The sequence below is a fragment of the Hipposideros armiger genome, unplaced genomic scaffold, assembly GCF_001890085.2.
Source record: "Hipposideros armiger isolate ML-2016 unplaced genomic scaffold, ASM189008v1 scaffold_24, whole genome shotgun sequence".
Taxonomy (NCBI): Eukaryota; Metazoa; Chordata; class Mammalia; order Chiroptera; family Hipposideridae; genus Hipposideros; species Hipposideros armiger.
In genome coordinates, this window is record NW_017731374.1 from 894,168 (window position 1) to 900,340 (window position 6,173).

The 6,173-nt window shown below is 38.0% G+C and overlaps 1 long non-coding RNA gene across 2 annotated transcripts in view; it reads right to left on the bottom strand.

Annotated features, from left to right (window-relative positions):
- Nucleotides 1-6,173, bottom strand: part of LOC109379305 (uncharacterized) — a 23,680-nt gene that overhangs the window by 11,961 nt on the left and 5,546 nt on the right. The window contains exons 2-3 of one of the 2 annotated variants that reach the window (XR_002123175.1): nucleotides 3,206-3,335; nucleotides 2,120-2,315 (exon numbers count right to left, since the gene is read on the bottom strand). This is a non-coding gene — a long non-coding RNA (uncharacterized LOC109379305). Of the gene's footprint in view, nucleotides 1-2,119; nucleotides 2,316-3,205; nucleotides 3,336-6,173 lie in introns of those variants that run through there. The other variant, XR_002123174.1, reaches the window with a different exon arrangement.

The window sequence follows — 6,173 nt, forward strand, 5'->3', positions numbered from 1 at the left end:
CCAACCCCCCAATAAAAATCTTAAAAAAAACAAAACAGACAAAAAAACAAAACAAAACTGAGGTTCCCAACAGTAGATTGTAGAGTCAAAAATGCAAACCAGTTCCTCTTATTTCAAGTTTGGCCTGTCTTTTGCTGTACCTGCTGACCTCTCCTATTGGTTCTAGGACAATATGTAGTCTTGCTTAATGTAACTCAGATATGTATCACCTGAGACTTGACACTCAAGATCTAGACATTTGACTTGAATCCCATCTCAATGATTTGTGTAAAGTCAAATCCTTCTCCAAGAATTTTGCAAATTCCCAGAGGGCTTATGAGCCCAAGCCTTGGTCTGCTTCCTGGAATCCTGATTCATTATTCCACATTTATAAAATGTGAAACCAGAGGTTAAACTGAGCACCTCTGCCAATTTCTAAAAGAAAACAAAACCAACCAATCAACAATGACAAAAACAGTGCGCGCAGATGCGCGCACACACACACACACACACACACACACACACACACACACACACACACACAAACAAACACACCAGCATTGGGTTAAGGGATCTGACAGCATATCTTAGACCAAACAATAGACAATATATTAGACATTTCTAGTCTTTGAGAGTCCTTTCAGAACTCTCCACCCCTAGGGAGAGTTCCTTCTGTGACTCATGCCCTACAAGACACCTGAATTCTCCCCTGCTCCTGGCTCCTTTTTGCTTTTGCTCCTCCTATTTCCCTCCTGGGTTTCGCCCTGGAACTCCAAATTCCTGTCCCTCTACCATTCAGAACAAGTCAGCTGTCTCTAGTTCTTAATTCCCAACCTACATAGTCAAACTCAGTAAGGCTCGCAGCCATCCATTTAACAAAATCTACCCTCTTTTTAACAGTCCATTTTGGTTATTTTTTAAAGCACATCTTCTGTTATACAAACTTTCAAAATGTATCTTTTCTATCTTCCTTGATGTTATGGATAGCCTTTTCAGACTCCAATGTAGAACCAGCTTTTTTTTTTTTTTTTGGTAACTGTTTTTTCCAGGACCCATCAGCTCCAAGTCAAGTCGTCCTTCAATCTAGTTGTGGAGGGTGCAGCTCAGCTCCAAGTCCAGTCGCTGTTTTCAGTCTAGTTGCAGGGAGCGCAGCCCACCATCCCATGTGGGAATTGAACCAGCAACCTTATTGTTAAGAACTCACACTCTAATCAACTGAGCCATCCGGCCGCCCACTGGCAGCTCAGCAGCAGCGCAGCTCAAGTTGTTGTCTTCAGTCTAGTTGTGGAGGGTGCAGCTCACTGGCTCATGTGGGAATCGAACCGGCAACCTTGTTGTTCAGAGCATGCATTCTAATCAACTGAGCCACCTGGCCACCCCAAGATCAGCTTTAAGGCAATGCTTATTCAATTCTCTCACTCAATACCATAATCCACCATCAGACATGTCTTGAGACCTGTGCCAAGCACAGTAAGAGATGAAAAAGAGCCAGCCCCTGGCCTCAATATGTTTACCTTAGAGTTGAAGATCCATGATAATTATCCATAAAATATCCTGGAAATCTCTCAAGTTGTTATCTGCATAGCCGCATTTGTGAAGTGAAGAGCTAATGGGGTCAGGCAAGGTTGCCTGGGGAAACTGGGATTTGAGAAAGGACTAAATGGATATGCAGGGTTGGATAGATACACAAGATGGAAAGGTTTAATCTCGGCAGTAGATAAAGCATATGTAATAGAATGTAAGTCAAGACAAGCTTGGGGGATATCTTGGTGTGTGCTAGTGACATTTCATCCCATTCCCAACCTCTTTCCGGTCCACATGCCTAGAGTTAGCTAGCAATCAAACACAGTAAAAGATGTATCAAGCCACGTGTTTTTACCTCAAGCCCAAGACTCTGTCTGATATCTTGGTAGTTCTCAAATAGTGATCCCACAAAACAAGAGTTTATCATGAATTACACTGATGGGTTCTGCATCTAAAATCTGGTCTTTTTCTAATTGTTGAGGAAAAATATTACTAGAAATTGTTTCATTCAATTTTGAGTTTTTCTTCTCTAAATTTTAAAATTCTTTTATTCAATTTTCCACTCATGGACAACAAAACAGTTAACAAATTGCAAGTATGTATTAATGGGAAAAATAAATAACATTCCATGCTGTTAGTTTCTCCTGGTTTATTTGTTTGTTGTACTATCATGCAGGAATACTCATGGATGTAGCAACTCAGGCTTTGGAGCCATTCTGCCTAGGTTCATATCTCTGCCTCGCCATTTAGAAACTGTGTGTTCTTCCTTGGGCAAGTTATTTAACCTCTTGGTACCTCCTCAGTTTCTTCACCTGTAAAATTAAGATACTTATAACATCATTTCACAAGATTAATGTGAGGATTCAATGAGTATATTAGATTATATGCATTAGGAACAATCCTAACATCAGGAAGTTTGATGGCAATAGAATAATATAATAATAATGACTAACTTTTATTGAGAACTTAATATGTGTCAGGCACTAATTAATTTATCAATAAATGTTAGCTAGTACTATTATTATTATTATTATTATTATTATTATTATCATTATTACAATTATTATTATTTTGTCATCAGTGTTCCTGATGGTAGAGTTATTCCTAAAGTGTATAATGGAAATAAATAAATAATTATTGCATAGTGTTCTGAAATGAGCTCCATGGCCATCTTGTTCTCTGCCACCTGAGAAACATTTGAGGAGCCCTTCATTGTTCATCAAGGAGTTTGATACCATTCTTCCTTTGCATAAACTTTCATACCAATCACTTTCCATCGAAATGTCAAAATAGAACATTTGCTTCTAGTTGGACAAAAACTCCTGTTTGGAAGCCAACAAGGCATCCAGAATTCATTGACTGTTCTGGTATATGTTAGATAAGGCGGGGAAAACCGTAGAGGAAAATGCTTAAATTTTTCTACTATTATTGCTGTTTGGAGGTGTCTTTGTGTGTGTTACAGGCAGGGGTGCAATTATGTAGTTATGTAGTTCTCACATGTAATGGGTTTCAGTGTTGGAATCATGGTCCGAGATTCTTTCTATGGTTTCAAATCCTTCCATTCTAATAACAAGATAAGTTCTTATTAAAATGGAAAGAACTGAACAAGATGCATTGCAAATCCATTTTAAGCTTCTCCCAGTAAGCAAATGAATCCTGACATCACCCTGAAACAGAGAACATTCTGTGCTTAAATGGTTACCTGGACTATACTAAAGAGTTCTTGTAATCATCCTTCACAGAGCTCATGTGCTAGGATGGTTTCATTCAATCCTCAAACAACCAGATGAGACAACTTCCAGAGGTAAGAATTCTCATAGATTCTGCTTTACCTAAAGCGAGGATACAAAATTAATGACCAAATGATTAAAGCATTGTTTAGAGATTGACGGTTTACAAATACAGTTAACATCCTGCTGAGGGCATAGCTATTTGCATCACAGAGGTATCCCTTTTGCCTGGAGACTACGGATTTGGGAATTTATTAATATATGTAATTCAAGATTATCCTGTTTGGAAAGACCACAATGAACCAACTCCTGTAAGTTTCATGGAATTGGAACAGCATGGTCATTTTTAACGGCCCAGGGAAAGTCTCTACATTATCAACAAGGCTGCATGAGTAAGTCTTTCAAAAACCAAGGAAAGAGCTTCCACAAGAAGTACTTTCTACAAAGCACAGACAAAACTCTCTTAATAACTAACTTATCAGAGCAAGGAAAGTACCCACCCCAGAATCGCTATAGTTAATTTCAGATATAGCAAAACCAATCAATCTGCAGAGAGTCACATTAAAACTCTACTCAACAAATTTAGCAATGCGAACTGCAAGTTCTCCAAAAGGAAAATGATGTTAGCTGAGCATGCGCTTCAGAATCCATTAGACTGGAACCCGGAAATATTGTTAGCAGTGCTCGTAACCTGTCATCAGGAGTTCTTGATTATTCAAATATAATGAATGCCAAGGGTTGGAGCATATTCAGGGAATATAGGTCAAGTTGCTTTCGATAAATACTTAAAAATAGTGGTTACTAATTCTAAAGGCTTCGTATGAGGCATTTTTAAACCAATGTTATTTCCAATCCTTATCATAACTTCAAGGTGAGTACCATTATCATTTTACAAATGAAACAGTGAGGATCAGTTGTGGCTGGCCATCTTCTGAAGGCCTAGGACATAATAGGAACTGGCTGAGCCAGGAAAAGTCGGTTTTGCTCAACACCAAGTCAGGTGATTTCCGTACATATTGAACTACTTTCCCCAATGTTTGCTTGGTGCTTTTCTGTATTAATTGTCCCACAGGCTCTAGTCAATAGCTCTCTGATATAGGTATCACAATCCTTGTTTTAAAGAGAGTTAAACTGAGGTTCAAGGAAATAGGTAGCAGCTAAAGGTCATACAAGGAGTAAGTGGCAATTCTCTTCCAGAGGCACCATAGTGCATCTGCCAGAGAATTAGCAACAGAACTCCATCATCAACCAGGAGAGTGAGGTTCAAATTGAACTGAGTTGTGGTAGATTCTTAATAAGACACATGCCATTAAACTTTTTTCTAAGTCTGTTGCCATGGTTGTTAAGACCAGTATGCATTCCTTGAGATTACAACAATCTCACAGCTGATGATGCTGGAAATTGCATTGTGAGGTGTCATTACAAGGGGAGTGAAACCAAAAAAAAAAGTAAATTTAGTTTAGAGCAATAGGTTTCAGTGCCCAAGGCCACTGTTCCATTTGGAACTGTATCAAAATATTTTACCAACCTTTGCAATTATTATTATTATTATTATTATTATTATTATTATATTATTATTATTATTATAAAAGAAGTTCATGGCTTTATAGAAAAATATTAAATGTAATAAAAGTAGAAAGAAGATGGAAGAAAACCCATAGTTCCAGCATCCCAAGTCAACTACAACTGACAGTTTGTTTTCTTGTTTTGCTTTTTAAAATATATATGTAGTTTTATATGTCTTTTATAAAGTTGTCATCATACTGGATATATAACTTTAGGTCTTACTTTCCAATGTATGTCTTACATCGAACATTATAACATGGGCATAACCAGTACCAGGTTAATGTCTGCTTAGTTATCTACTGAGCATGGCTATCATGATTTGCATAATATTTTTCTCAACAGAATACCCCTTGATGCTTTTACCAATTGATCTCCGTTATAAAGAACACTGCAATGGGCATTTTTATGCATAAAGATTTTATTTCTTACTTAGGCTTATTTCATTGGATAGACACAGAAATGAAATTAATCATTTTAAGACTCTTAGTAGATATTGTCAAACTATTTTTATAAATGTATGTATTTCCCACTTGTAATATCATTGGAATATCCCAAATTCAACAAGTTGACAGAAAATCGCCCTGAGTATTCTCTGAAAACCTGTATGAGCCTGTGTTATTCATTCTGAATTTAGCCTTTGCAACCTGCTAGCATTTTAGAAATAATCTTTGGCTCCAAAGAAAAAAAATGGATGACTTTCAATAGACAATCAGTATCCTTGAGCCAGAACTGCCCTTCCCACCACGCCCCTCACTTGACTATTGCTTAAGAGCAGCACTGTGGAGAAGGCAGTTGCAACCACAAAGTCTTAAGCAGCACCATACACAGTATCTTAGGACAATCTGGTTCTGGACGTTCTGGCCAGCGGTGAGGACTTTGCACAGCCTTGCCTGGTCCAAGTTGGTCAACAGCTGATCTTTGATGAAGCAATTGTCACTTGCGAAAGGCCATTTCGGGTTACATGGATTGCTTCCCTTTGGAAACTCTTTTCTCCATAAAAGTTTCCAGTGTTGGGATAGCTTTGAAGAAATAGATCTCAAAAAAGATGGAGTTAGGGCCTCACTGGGTTTTCAAAAAGGAGTACTGAAGCAAATATCTGTAAGGAGACAGACAACTTTATTCACCAGAACCCTGCTCTGGGTTGGGGAGTAGGAGGAATATTCCCAGAATAGGAAGAGGAGCATCATCTTGACTGGGAAAAGGAGAATGGAGGAGCAAGGGACACGGAGAAAGGGACAAAGCTTGAGAGAGAAACAGAGATTGAATTGGAAACAGAAAGAGGGGGATTTTTTTTTCATATCTTTGAACAGATGGATGAGTGCAGAAAAATTTTAATATATTTTACTGGTGGTATAATGTGTAAAGTTCTAGAGT